The sequence below is a fragment of the Rhineura floridana genome, chromosome 12 (genome assembly GCF_030035675.1).
Source record: "Rhineura floridana isolate rRhiFlo1 chromosome 12, rRhiFlo1.hap2, whole genome shotgun sequence".
In the NCBI taxonomy this organism is placed as follows: Eukaryota; Metazoa; Chordata; class Lepidosauria; order Squamata; family Rhineuridae; genus Rhineura; species Rhineura floridana.
In genome coordinates this window covers 43,719,215-43,733,378 of record NC_084491.1, presented here as the reverse complement: position 1 = coordinate 43,733,378, position 14,164 = coordinate 43,719,215, and the positions used below count along the sequence as shown (strand labels likewise).

Below are 14,164 nucleotides of genomic sequence, written 5' to 3'. Positions count from 1 at the left end.
TTTACTGTATATTTTTTACTTGAAGTTTATTTTTGTTTTTTCTATCAGCCTCCCCAAATGTGGATTAGAGATGGGGGAGAAATTCTATCAAGTTAGCATTAAAAGCTGAATTTATCAAATTCGCACTTTCCAAACCAAATATGAGAACCCAAACACAGCCATCCTTTGACCTTTGCACTCATCTGAAATTTGCAACGCAGTTCTCCAACTAAGCAAAGTTTGCAAAAATTTATATATTAGGGTAAGATGTGCATAAAAAGAATATATTAGTGAAAATAACATACCAAAATAAATTACATTAGGAGAAATTGCTTGGGAAAATGTGTACATTAGTCAAAGCTTCATTTGACATTAGTCAAAGCCCTGGGCTCCTGCTGGGAGGAAGGGCGGGATATAAATCAAATAATAAATAAATAAATAATACAAAAATGTATTTTGTAGGAGAAATTCTTACTAATGATGGAGAAGCTTCATGAGGATTTTTTTTAAAAAAATTGCAAATCGCTACAGAAGTGTAGAGAACTGAATTTAAGGTTGGAAAAATGAGAGACAGAGAAGCAAAACAGACAGACCCTTTATTTATTTATTTATTTATGTCAATTTATATTCCACCCTTCCTCCTAGAAGGAGCCCAGGGCGGCAAACAAAAACACTAACACTCCAAAACATTTAAAAAAACACTTCCGTCACTAATGTGGATGCTGTTGGCTTTGGGTCCTTGGGAAGAGAACCCATAGAGTAAAAATGTGGGTTTCGCCAGCTGATCTGTGTTAAAGGGACCAGCAGCCAGAGGTCTCTAGCGAATGTACCTGAACAAAATAGGTTATGAACCAACACCTCTGAAGCTACTTTCCCATGAATGATTGAGTCCTCCTCTGACAGCAAGCCCACAAACCCTCGAAAGCGGGTGGCGTACCCAAAGATGACTGTGTGCTTAATGCCTCCCCTGTCCAGCCACCGCTCTGCTCTCTTCTTGCTGATTCTTTAACGGGCAGCGGCATCTGACGCGTGCTGAAGGAAAGCAGTAATTGCCTTTTATTCATTTTGATAGCATCATGAAACATTAAAATCGCATTTGATGGGTCAGGTGGGAGCATCCTTCATCAGTGACTTGGTGTACATGCCATGCACGAGATTGTGTGGTGAGAAGGGCTCGCATCCCCACCCTCTCACTGCTGGCAGAAAGCATTATTAAAAGAAACTAATCATTTTCCCCAAAAAGTACAAATAACCTAGTTATCTGGTGAGCCTAATGGCCTTATTTTTCCGTTCTGCGGCATAATGAGTGCCGTCGGAGCTGCTTGAATCCGTCTCTCCAAGAGCCTAATTGTTTTTAAATGTCTTTCCTAACCACTTCACATCGAGATCATAAATCTGGTTTTCGGGTAACTGAGAGCCACAGTTTGGAGCTCTGTTTTTATGATGACACATTTTTCTGTTAATTAAAAAATGCACTTAGGAAGATGCAATCCTTCAGTCTTTAAATGTGAGACTCCTTGCCACGCCACTGAAGGGTTGCTGTCTCTTTTCTTTGCCTCGCTGAGGATCTCCGCCTGCCTGCAGGGTTTTTAACAAGGAGCACCCCCATACCTCCTCAGTACCGTCATCCTGATACTCACTTCTTGGTCTGATCTATTTGGTTTATTATTTCAAAGAGGTCTGTGGAGGTTTGACTGCCACAGTCACTGTCCATGCCCCTGCAATTGCCTTCTGTTCTTGGCCACTCTGTCATTATTACGATGATGGAGAGGGCGGCTTTATTTATTGGTGCCCTGTGGCATGACTCCAAAGTCCCTTGAACTCCTCCATTAGTTCCAGAAATGCCTTCCCTTTCTAAATCGGTCTCCTTGCCAAGCAAAGGGCTAAAGTAACCATCTCATTGAACTACTTAACTTACTGTGGAGACAGTTCCTCTTATCTATACAAGTCTAAATACACATACAAGGGTTGAATTAACATGGCCAACAGGTTATGAAGAGGCTGAGTTCTTTCCCAGAGGCCTCTTCTTCTGGGCAAATAGACAAAGCTGTTGACTAGATTTCTTTTTAGGCACAGAGAGATGCAACACACAAGAATTGCCCTCCTGTATCAAACCCATGTCCAGAATCCTATTTTCTCGTCGTCCTTAAAAGAGCATAAGAAGGGCTTGGCTGCTAGATCAGGCCAGTGGCCCATCTAATCCAGTATCCTGTTCTCACAGAGGCTTATCACAGGTCTCTGTGAAACACATAGACAGGTCCTGAGCACAATAGCACTTTCCCACCTGTGATTTCCAGCAACTGGTATTCAACAGCATACTATCTTTGAGTGAGAAGATAGAGCATATCCATTAGGATATGTGGTAGCAAATGCCAGTTTTAAGTATGCACTATGAAGAAGTCCTTTCCTTTCAAGACAGACAAAAGAACAGAAAGATCTTCCAACATTCAGCTTCACTGGATGGTGCCTTTGGGTTCCAGTATAATGTATAATGTATAATGTAATGGTTCCAATACAATGACCTGGTTTGGGGAGATCTTTTGGAGCTCTCTGCAATTTCCTTTTTGGTTACTACCCTGAACAATTTGGTGTCATCAGGTAACCTGGTCACTTCATTGCCTACCCTTAACTCCAGGGCAGTTATGAGCAAGTTGAAAAACTGATCCTTAGGGGACTCTATCTACATCCCTCCATTGGGGAACTGTCCATTTATTTCTACTGATTGCTTCCTGTTCTTTAACCAGTTACTGATCCATGACAGGACACGTCTTCTCATTCAATAACTGCAATGCTTATTCAAAAGCTTTTGGTATGGCACTTTACTGAGAGCTTTTTGAAAGTCTAAGTACACAGTGTCAACTGGATCAGCTCTATGCTTATTGGCACTCAAATAATTCAGAAAGGTTAATTAGCCAGGACTTAACCTTTCGGAAGCCATGCCTATTCTTCTTCAGCAAGGCTGGTTCTTCTATATGCTTGGGAATTCTATTGCTGATAATGCTTTTGACCAGTTTTCCTTGAACAGATGTTAAGCTAATCAGCCTGTAAGTTCCTGGATCCCTTGTTATGGTGTTACATTGGCCACTTTACCGTTGTCAGACAGGGAGGCTGATCTTAGGGACAAGTTACATATTTTGTTTATTTATTTATTTTATTTATATCCTACCTTTCCTCCCAGAAGGAGTCCAGGGTGGCAAGCAAAAGCACTAAAAGCACTCTACAACATCTTAACAACAGAAGACTTTAAGACATCCTTGTTAAAGGATTCAAATGTAAAACTGCTGCTCTTCTAAGAACCTGTGGGTGGATGCCATCTAGACCTGGTGATTGTTTTTTATTTGTCAATAAGGCCTAGGACTTCACCTCACATCACCACTCAGTACCCCAAACTCCCTTCCTGAGAAAGTTAGTTCTGCCTACATTTATGTTGATGAAGACTGCTGCAAAGATTTCGTTCAGCTTCTCTGCTGTCTTATTTCCCTCCTTTAGTACACCTTTGACTCCCTTGCCAACCGTAGTTATTTTCCTGTTCCTAATGCATTAAAGAATTTATGGCATAATCAGTCTGTTACTCTTTAAGGTGCCACAAAGTTTTTTTCAGCAGCAGAATAACATGGCTACCTGTCTGAAAATAGTTGCTGTTCAGTATTCATGCACCTTCAGAACATTTTTCCACCCAGAAAGATGCCCCAAACTTTTATTGCATTTATATCCCACCTTTCCTCCAAGGAGCTCCAGCTGGTATACATGGTTCGTCCCTTCCTCATTTAATCTCCACAACAACCCTACGAGATAGGTTAGGCTGAGAGACAGTGACTGAGCCAAGGCCATCCAGTGAGCTTCACGGCTGAGTGGGGATTGGAACCCTGGTCTCCCATGTCCTGGTCCGACACTCTAACCACTACAACACTCTGGCTCTCAAACTGCAGTTTTGATAGCTCGTCACACGGGGCAATCATGCACAGAGTTCTAGTTCCAGCTGATACTCAGCTATTATTTTTAGCTATACTCATTAGATGAATGGAAAGCCCCCTGACCCTCTCCAAAATTGCTGAGCCTCAGCTCTGGATCATTCCCACTGAGGCTGCACTGGACTCTCTCCACTGGCCCATAATCTCCCCCCCCGACCTCCACATGGTCCTGGTCAGATTCCATACTTTGTGAATTCATGAGCTGGTATTCATACTCCATGTCAGGCTCTAGTCCACAGCCTGACCTCAAGGAGTCTGAGTTGGGGAACATCCCTCACATCCTGGGTCCCTCAAATCAAATGAGGATCAGTGGGCCAGGATGATGGCTCTGTTGCTGAGGGAAAGAGCCACTTTGTCCATTGGGTGAAGTATCATCTCTGCCTGAAATCATTATACAAATGACAGAGCAATTCTTCATTTCAATGATTTATAGGATGCAGTGGGCTAATTTTTATTTTATTTAAAAATACAACAGAATGTCCAGTCTAGGTTGTTCTCACCCTGTTCTGCTGGGCCTTGGGCCTCACAAGAGAAGTGGAAGCAATAAACAGAGTAGGTCAAGTCAAGTGAGGCGAGACAAAGCCATGCCTAGTCCAGGCAAGGCAAAGTCAAGGCAGGTAAAGCTCAGGCAGGTGGCTCTAAGCAGGTCAGGAGCATGGACTCAGCTCCCAGTGGGTCCTGCTGGCTAAGCAATGGGGGTGTGGGTGTTGTCTCAGAGCTGGGGCCATCTGGGGCTTTGTGTAGACTGGCAAGGCCTATGCTGCGGTTTACCCTGCCTCCCTGAGGAAGTAGCAATGCTGACTGAAAGGGCCCTTGCCCGATTCTGCAAGCCTTGACTTGTATGCTGTGGTAGTAGGAACAGGAGAGAAATTCAATGCAGTTGGCATTTAAAGGCCAACCTACTTAATTTGCACTTTTCAAAACTATATGTGAAGTGAAGCACAGCCATCATCTGAAATTTGCACTTCTCCAAATTTTGCAGTGCAATTCTCTAGTCAAGTAATGTGTACAAAACTGCCTGTATTGGGGCAAAGTGTGCATGAAAGGCATATATTGGTGAAATAACATTAAAATGCATTATAACAGGCAAATTTGCATACAGAAATGTGTATATTATGAGACATTGGCACTAAAATTCTGAGGAATTTTCATACGGACTTTTTAAAAAAAGCAAATTAATTGGAAATGGATGTGGATGTCGAATTGACATGGGGAGAAGGAGGAGAGGGATTGTCCATCCCTATGCAGAAGGAATGGGGATGTTGTCGAAGGGTCATCTTCAGAGTCTGAGGAAGGCAGGAGAGTGACATTGTCAGGCTAGGAGGATTCAGGGTAGGGATGGAAAAATCAGTAAGTTTTAGTTTTCTCAGTTTCTCATTTTTCCAGTCTTAAATTTAGTTTTCCATTTGCTATTTTTTTTAAAAAAAATCCTCATGAAAATTCTCAAGCATTTTAGTGTGCACACTTTCCCCTAATTTATGTATTTTTGTAAACATTGATTGTTTGGCCAATTGAATCACAAAATTCAAAGAAGTGCAAAATGAGGACTTTTATATTTTTAGTGTGCTGTTTGTGGAAATATCTGTAATAGACCTGCAACCTTTTAAACACATGCTTGTGAGCAACTGTCATTGATTTTGGAGATGCTTACTCATGAGTCAACGAGCTTAGGCTTGGGGCCAGTGCCATTTGGTGGCACTCTCCTGCTGACTCCAAATCTCTCTTTATGCCATTTGCTTGCCCAGTGGGGGAAGAGAGAGGAGCTAAAGTTTCTGGGGTGTTCATGCAAACCACAGGCCATGAGGCACAATTGTCTCAGAAAAGGGAAGAAACGCAGCCGGTGAGATTGCGATTAAGTCCAGGGCTGCAGAAAAGAGAGTAAATTAAGACACCTAGTAGGGAAGTTTGCCAAAGAGACTCACTGCAGAACAGAGACAAAGTGCTTCGGAAGCAAGATGTGTGGGATTGTCAACATGGGTGCCTCCCTTTCCCCATTTACAGCAGGACTTCATGCCATTCACTTATTAAAGCTGGCAGCCTCCGTAAACGTTTCTCTTAAGTCGAGAGTTGAGCAACCTCCGAGAAACCGAACATCAGCAGAATAGGACACTCCTAATTATTTCCTTGCAATTTAGCAGGGGAGGCCTGAGGGAAAGATGAGCATTTCAAGGCTTAAAAGCATGCAAGAGACTAAGAGGCACTACGGAGAATACTAGGGCAGGCTGCCGAGAACCCCTTTGCTTGCTTGCCACTCAGCTCTCCTGCCCAAGAAAGCAGTGCTGCAAATGGACACTGCTTTGTTCAGGCAAAAGACCAAGTCTGTTGTCCACCCACCTTGTCCATAGCTGCCAGCCGGGGGTGAGTCAACCCACTAATGTCCAGTGACCAGGTATTTGGGAAACACAAGATGTAGGCTGCAGTTCTACTGACACTGCTGTCGAAGGTCAGTGTGGGACTGGGAAAACCGAGATCCAAATTCCCCTCAGCCATAGAGATCACTGGGCAACCATTTGTTTGTCACTATACATCATCCTAACCTACTGCCTAGGGTTGTTGTTCGGATAAAATGGAGGGGGGCATGTATGCCATTTTGAGCTTTTAGTAGGAAAACAAATAAAAGCTTACACATCCTTACTCAGATGTAAGTCTCATGGAACTCAATGGGTTTTACTTCTGAGTAGACAGGTAAAGGACTGCAGTGTACGTTAGCTTCAGCCCTATAGCTCTAGGCCCACTCAGGAGGATGAAATCTGCTGATGTGTCCAGGAAATTAGAGTTACAGCTCTTGAGAATTCTGCGGGTTGAAATTTGTGCCCCCACTGCCATAGTGCAACCATCCATTTTTCTGTTTGTCTTTTATTGACTCACTCTCTCTCTCTTCCTCACAGACACACAAACATACATTACAGCATTCTCTGTATACCACTCTCCTCCCTCCTGACTCCAACGTTAAAAAAATCTGCCCCGAACAAACTTGGAAAAATAGATAGAAAAGTTGCCCGCATAGCCAGCTCAAGTAATCTCTGGGTCATCATGATCACCAAACCATTAATTTTATACAAAGCCTCCTGTTGGGTTCTTTGTACTCCCTGTTCAAGAACTGTCTGAACAGCTTTCTCCTTGGGGGTTTATTGGCACCTCCTTTTCCATCACAAACATAATGCACTGTAAAAGACTGATTAATCACCCAATAATTGAGTTCTGAAATGTCAAAAAAACCTATGGCATTAATATTTAGTAGATCACTCTAATGAAACGTACATGCTCATTCAACAAAGACTAACTGTTCTTTTCTTTCCTTCCTATTGTTCTTTTTCTAGAAATTTATGTTAATTTGAATTTTTATGAAATGGGGAGAACAGGATCACTTTGAAGACGTGCACATTATTGCCTCCCAGGTCAACCTCTGATGGGCTGCCAGCAATTAAGCTGCATCTGTCTTACATCCCTGTGTATGGGCTCCTTTGCAGAATTCCCTTGCAGGGGGCAAGAGGGTCCAAAGGGAGCAAAATTGTGCAAGCCGGTAATAATATCTCTGGTTCTCCTTGCTGGATTTATTTTTTATTTTATTTTTTGCTGCATCAATATTGGAGAAAACGTGGTGTTTTCATGCTGGAGTTGCCAAGCTGGCAAAGGTTGATCCTGCCTATAATATTATTATTATTATTATTATTATTATAAGACTGGTTAAAGATATCTATATCTATATCTGTATAGAGTCCAAAAACAATGGTTTGGGTCGCGACTAATTTAGCTGAACTTAGTTCCCATTGGCCTACCGCCATACTACCTGAACACGCCTGATCTCGTCTGATCTCGGAAGCTAAGCAGGGTCAGGCCTGGTTAGTACTTGGATGGGAAACCACCTGGGAATACTGTGTGCCATAGGATTAGGGGAAGGCAATGGTAAACCACCTCTGAATACCTCTTACCAATGCCATGAAAACCCTATGAATATATCCAAAAAAAGATTCATAGGGTCGCCATAAGTCGTAATCGACTTGAAGCCATATGACAACAAAAGTTCCCATTGAAATCAATGAGATTTAAGTTCAACTGAGTTGGGATCCAATTCACCCTCTTTCCCTTTCCTCCCCATTGTGGGGTTTTAAAGACATAGAAGGGAAAGGAACAGCCCATAAGGAATATTCTTTTCTACTTTATCACAACCTTCACAGTGGAGAGGAGAGCCTGGCCGGGAGTCCAGAGTCTGTGAGTTCAAATCCCCACTCATGTCTCCTGGGTGTCAAGGACCAGCTAAAGATCACCCCCACAGGGAGTGCTCAGGGGTGATGTGCCCTGCCACCTGTGCAGCGTTGGGCAAGCAGCATAGTCCCAAGGAGCCCAGTTGCCCCCCAGCTGTCAGTTGCGGATGAGGAAGGGGCTGGCTTGTGCAGCTGGGGCAAGCTCAGCAGGCTCCAGCCAGCTGGGGAGGACTATCCTCAGAGGGAGGCAATGGTAAACCCCCTCTGAATACTGCTTACCATGAACACCCTGTTCATGGGGTCGCCATAAGTTGGGATCGGCTTGAAGGTAGTCCATTCTCCATTTTCTTGGCAGAAAGGATTAAAAAGCAAAATCCAACACACATTATTTTGCCATCTTGCAGAGTGACAGATATTGATATCCCCATTAAGGTGATCACGTTCTGTTCGGTTTAAGTAAGGTGCTGCCTGAGTAGTTTCTAGGAATCAAAAAGGCTACCCCTGACTTGCAAAGTTAACAAGATGTTGACTTCGCTATGTCTTATCTTCCTTCTGCTTTGGGAGGTTTTTGGTTTTTTTAACTGAAGGGACAGCATAGAAATATTTCAAATAAACCAGCATGATGATCTGGAGGCATATGCCTCTGAATGCCAGTTGCTGGGAATTGACAAGTGGGGAGAGCACTACTGTTGCGCTCAGGCTTGTGGGCTTTCCATGGGAGGCTTCCGGCCAGCTCCTGTGAGAACAGGATGCTGGACTGGATGGGCCTTTGTCTGACGCAGCAGCAGCAGAGCTCATGTTATGCCATTGTAGGAGTGTTGACTAATTCTAGGGTTGATAACACAGCCAGACAGGTGGGTGCAGTGTCCTATGCCAAATCATGTGCAAGGAACCGACACTTCTCAGAAATCGGCCTCCCATTCAAAACGCACACACAGGGACAGAAATCAGGCTCGCTATTCCATTCGTGTGCTGATAACATGGTCCGTTCACTTGACATACTTAGATGGCAGCAAATCAGGATTTGCAAACTGAGTGTAAGCTTGACAGAATGCTGCAGCCAATCCTGGCTGCCTGAATGGGTGGAGCTGTGTGATTCAGGTGTTTCTGTGCACTTAATGTGTCTCATTTACACATTATGTTGTTTGGGTGTACATATTGAAAACATAATGCACAAAGAGGCCTCTGCCATTTGAATGTTTCTGGGCTGAGTTATTACAAATACAGTGAATAATTTGCTCATTTACAAGATGGGGTGATAAAGGCAGAAGAAGTGAAGAGTCTCCTATTGGCTGAAGAGGCTGACCAGGAGATGATTGGGATCAGAAAATGAGGCTGAATGGGGGATGTTCTGAGTTTACACGTGAATATTCTTAGCTCAGTATCTGCAAAATGTTTCAGCGAAGACACGTGGTGCAGAAAATGAGATCTCTTTCTCAGTTTCCTGCTGGGTAAGAATGGCAAAGGTGGTCATGTTATGCAAGTGTTGCCAACATCCCAAATGCTTCCCCCCTCGTCCTTTTGTATGTATAGCATCCCCCTGGCAATTCCTATTTTCTCTCTACTGCCAATGAAAAATGCCCTCTGTCTTTTCCTTTGCAGGGAGTGAAACAAGAACCTTTCCCCCATGCAGATATATTTATTGTGCAGGAAGGAATCAAAGCACTCTTTATATGAGAATATTAAACTGCAGTGCTATCAGGAGACCCTCTTTGGGGGCGTTTATTTTCTTTGCACAGGCACAATTCTCTTCAGATAGAAACACCTGCCTGTTTGTCTTCTTGGAAGCCAGAACCCCTTGATAGACACCCCAGCGCCATTACCTTGTCACATTTTACCACTCGGATGAGCGGGAGGCATTTAGCAAAATAGTGTCCTCAGGAGCAGGAATTGCTATTGTTAGGAAAACAAAAGCAGCAACATAATTTCCTCCCAATTCCTGCCTCATTTCTCACACCAGCCAGAAAAAAAGGAGGGGCAATTTATTATTTGAAGGTGGGCAGGCAGGGTCCTGCATCTGACACTGGAACAGATTTGTCTGGGTAACAAAATGTCTTTGAGGGGGTGAAGAGTTCCAGATTCAAGGGCCAAAAGGATTTCAGAATCTCATTAAAGGATCCCTTATGGTGCAATTGGGACTCTGGCTCAGTGGGAGGGCACCTGGTTTGCAAGCAGAAAGCCCCATCGTTGATCCTTGGCATCTCCACTTAAACAGATCAGGAGGTGGGAACTATTTGTGCTGGACCTTGGGGAGTTTCCACCAGTCAGTGCTGGGGCCTGGATGGACCAATTGCTTGAAGGGAGCTTCTTATGGCCCTATTACAAGCACTGAATAGGGAGGGGGTTGGTTGTGGTTCCACCACAGAACTTGGAATTAGTTAGACATCAATGTTTACAGCTCCTCCTATTGCAGAATGTGTTTGACATTGTTATATTATACCAATATAAAACTAAGAGTAGAGGCCCACTTACTATTGTCCCGGGTCCAGTGCAACTCCACTTCTCTTTTCTGAAAACAGGCACACGTGATGCTAATCACACACCCTTTTACTCTAAAACCTGCTCAGATCGGCTCAAGTGTGTGAATTTTTTAAAACATTTTTAGCTTCAGGCAGATTTCACAACTGATTGGTAGATCAACCCATTTGCCTACAAGGTGTGGCCAATGGAAACGCTTTGCTGCAAGCTCAGGCAGAGACAGTGATTGGCCCAACACTTTGCTGTGGGTGGTATTTAAAGGCCTGAAGTCAGCAGGGGGGAAGGGAGGTGTGGCCGGCTGAGGTCAGAGTCACTTCAACATGCAGCCAGAAAAAACATTCAGGCTGCTTTTCAAGCGACAAGTGTGCCCACAGCCTAAATATCTGCAGTGAAGGGTTTGCTTTTTCATCCTGGATCAAGACTGTGGCCAAAGTCAACCACACACACACACACACACACGAACAGCCACGGACTTTGCTGATAGGAGCTGTGCTGGTTGACAACTTTTTGCTGTGGAGTGCTTGCCTTAGCATCCCCTGTGATCTTGCTTCCACATCACATGAAGACTGTACTGGCATCTCAAACATATTGGCACCCCCAAACTGTCCTGACCTCATGGGACATTAATCTTCCAATATTAAGATAGTGCTGATTCCTTCTTCCACAATAAATATGTTTGCAAAGGGGAACAGATGTCTCTTGCCTTCGTGGCAGAACGGGGTGATGGAGGGCACTTTTTTGTTTGCAATAAAGAGAAAATAGATATTTGTCAGAGGAAGGGAATGCTTTGGGGATGTTGTAGCCCTTTCCATCATTCCAACATTCCAGCAAAAAGATCTCTGGGTTGCTTGAATTGTTGGGTCAGCCTTCTGTCACCTTAAGATGACTTTCAAAAGTCTGCTTATATTTTGTATATTTCTATTACTATAAGGCATCCCTTGAAATAAATTTGTGAGGATTCTTTGCATATAGGGAGAAAAGTGGAAGATTTCTACCTTTGTTATAATACCCACATCTCTTAAGGTGCTGTGACACAATGCACAACATCTCTTGAGAGACTGGACGTGAAGCTGTAAATGTAAAAGTTGCCTCTTTTTCAGGGACTTAAAAGTGGGGGCTGCTATCTAGAAATCATAGAAATTAGAGAGAGGAGATGTTACTGACCAATCTGGCAAAGCTAAGCTAGCCTTTGCCAACCTGGTGCCCTCCAGATGTTTTGGGCTACAACTCCCATCTGCCTGTGCTGGTGGGGGCTGATAGGAGTTGTAGTCCTGAACATCTGGATAGCACCAGGTTGAGGAAGCTGCTGTCTTGGGGACTGAAGGGTCAGTTTTTGAACAGCAAACACCAAAGTGTTTCATTTGAGACTGTGTGGATTTTGCCCCTTACAAGGAATCTTGGATAATATCATGCAGCGATATTAAAAACAATTAAAATAAAGGAAAATTACCTGCTTGGGCAGGGAGAACCTTCTCCAATATTATACAGCCATGAGAGTGGCTGTATACAATAGCCAGCATGGATTTTTCACATTCTGCCATGTTAAATTGAAAATACCCCCATGCCATTCTGCTGCTTCCTATCATCTCATTTCAAAACAAAATCTTACAAAATATATATTCCTGAACTCAGAAACACTTGCTTAACAACCCTGTATATTTTTATGGTGATACACAAAACACTGAGAGAATCTAGATTCAAAGTGTAAAACAAGAGGGGGAAAATCCAGACCCCTGTTGGACTTTTTTTTGTCAGTTGCCACCACTCACCATATGCTCAGAGGCACATATTACCAAATTCTTCCAAACCACACAGGAAGTGGACTGGACTGTGAGAGACCAACCCAAATTGTGTTTGCATTTTTACAAATTTGTAGGGCAGTACAATATCTCAGAGAGGAGGTCAGGTTTCTTGCTCCCCTGGTGCATTCACCATAGCTGCCCAATTTCCCTGCTTTTTAAAGCTTGATAGAAATATCTGTTGGCTATAGGTACATTCTTAAATTGCAAGGGTTTTTTGCTATTAGTGAATATATACTAAGTAGGTGGGAGCAGAGAGCAGCTCACACACACAGCCCTCATAGCCCTGAAAACAGCTGAGAGAAGTGTTAAGATTGGGGCCCATTGCAGCATCAATTTCTTTCCCCCTCAACAGCTTCAGCCCTCTAGAGCAAAACCTACTTGAAAGAAACTTTGCATCCAGCTCTAAATCTTTGCATCCAGCTCAGTAGAGCAGGAATCTCCTTGAAATATAAAACTTGAGATTTTTCTCAAGACTGCTGCTATCAGCTCCAAAAAGAAGAGCTGCCCTCTGCTCCCTTGTACTGGAGACCTGCCACCTGGGAAGTAGAAGTAGAGAAAAACCTTTGAGCATGTGCAGAGTGCCTTTCTTCACTGCCATGCAACCTCACCTTACTTTGGATTAAGGAGCAGGGCTTCCAGAGCAGTTGGCATGAAAACCATATTGGTTTTAATCCTCAGCCCATCTCTTGTTCCTATAGTAAGCACCAGAGAGAATATTCCTCCCCCCGCCCTGAGCTTGAAGCCCACCCAGCTAAGGAGCCAAGCGTGCCTAGCATCAGTGATCCTTCCCTACCTATGCCACCCTCTCTGGGGGGTCTCTCTGGCAGCTTCCTCTGATGGTCCAGCCACTTGAGTGCATCTTCAGTCATCATTAACAATTGTAATGTTGCCTGGACTCGGGCATATCTTCTCTCTCTCTCTCATTCTCTCTCTCTCTCTCTCTCCCTCCCCTCCTGATTTTAATTTTATTCATGGAGCTGCTATTACTCCATCCGGATCATGTGGGATGAATACTAATGGCTCTCCAGATTGTTTTAAGTGCAGATCTGAACAAGATACTTCCTTTCATTTTGTCAGGAGCTGTCATTTCCTACAGAGGTTTTTTCGGAGTATTTGTTCTAATAGATTCCGTTCTGGCTCGACGCAGAGGCCTGTTGTGCATTTGTCAGGGGCAGGCGAGCGCTGTACAACCAGGCAAAAAGAAGAGGAGGGGAGGGGAGAAAAAAGAGAGAAAGTCTTCTGTAAGAATTATCCAGCTTAGGAGAAGAGTGTAACTTGTAAAGGGCAAAGGAGAGGTTCTCATGGAAAGACAACAGCGTTTGCACCCTGCCTGTGCCACATGATGCAGTGATTCCTGCATTGAGCTGGGGGCTGGACTTGATGGCCTTATAGGCCCCTTCCAACTCTACTGTGCTATGATTCTATGAGGAGGGGGAGCACTTTCCCAAGCAGAATACCCCAAGAGTCGGTCACTGAAGAGATGGCACATGTGAGCAAGTTCCTCCCTGGCTCTGACTTAGAATTCTCTGGCTGTTGCAGCTGAGTCACCTGCCATTGACCCAACAAAGCAAGCCCAGAGTGGAGGATCCTTTGGGAACCTGTTGCCCTCCAGGTGTCGTTGGACTCCAGCTCCCTTCAGCCCCAGTCAGCATGGCCAATGGTCAGGGATGATGGGAGCTGCAGTCCAGCAGCATCCAGAGAGTAGCAAGTCCCCTGCCCCTGTTCTGGG

At 44.0% G+C, this 14,164-nt stretch overlaps 1 pseudogene; it reads left to right on the top strand.

The window, feature by feature from the left end:
- Nucleotides 1-7,723: 7,723 nt before the first annotated feature.
- Nucleotides 7,724-7,841, top strand: LOC133368909 (5S ribosomal RNA; annotated as a pseudogene).
- Nucleotides 7,842-14,164: the final 6,323 nt, after the last annotated feature.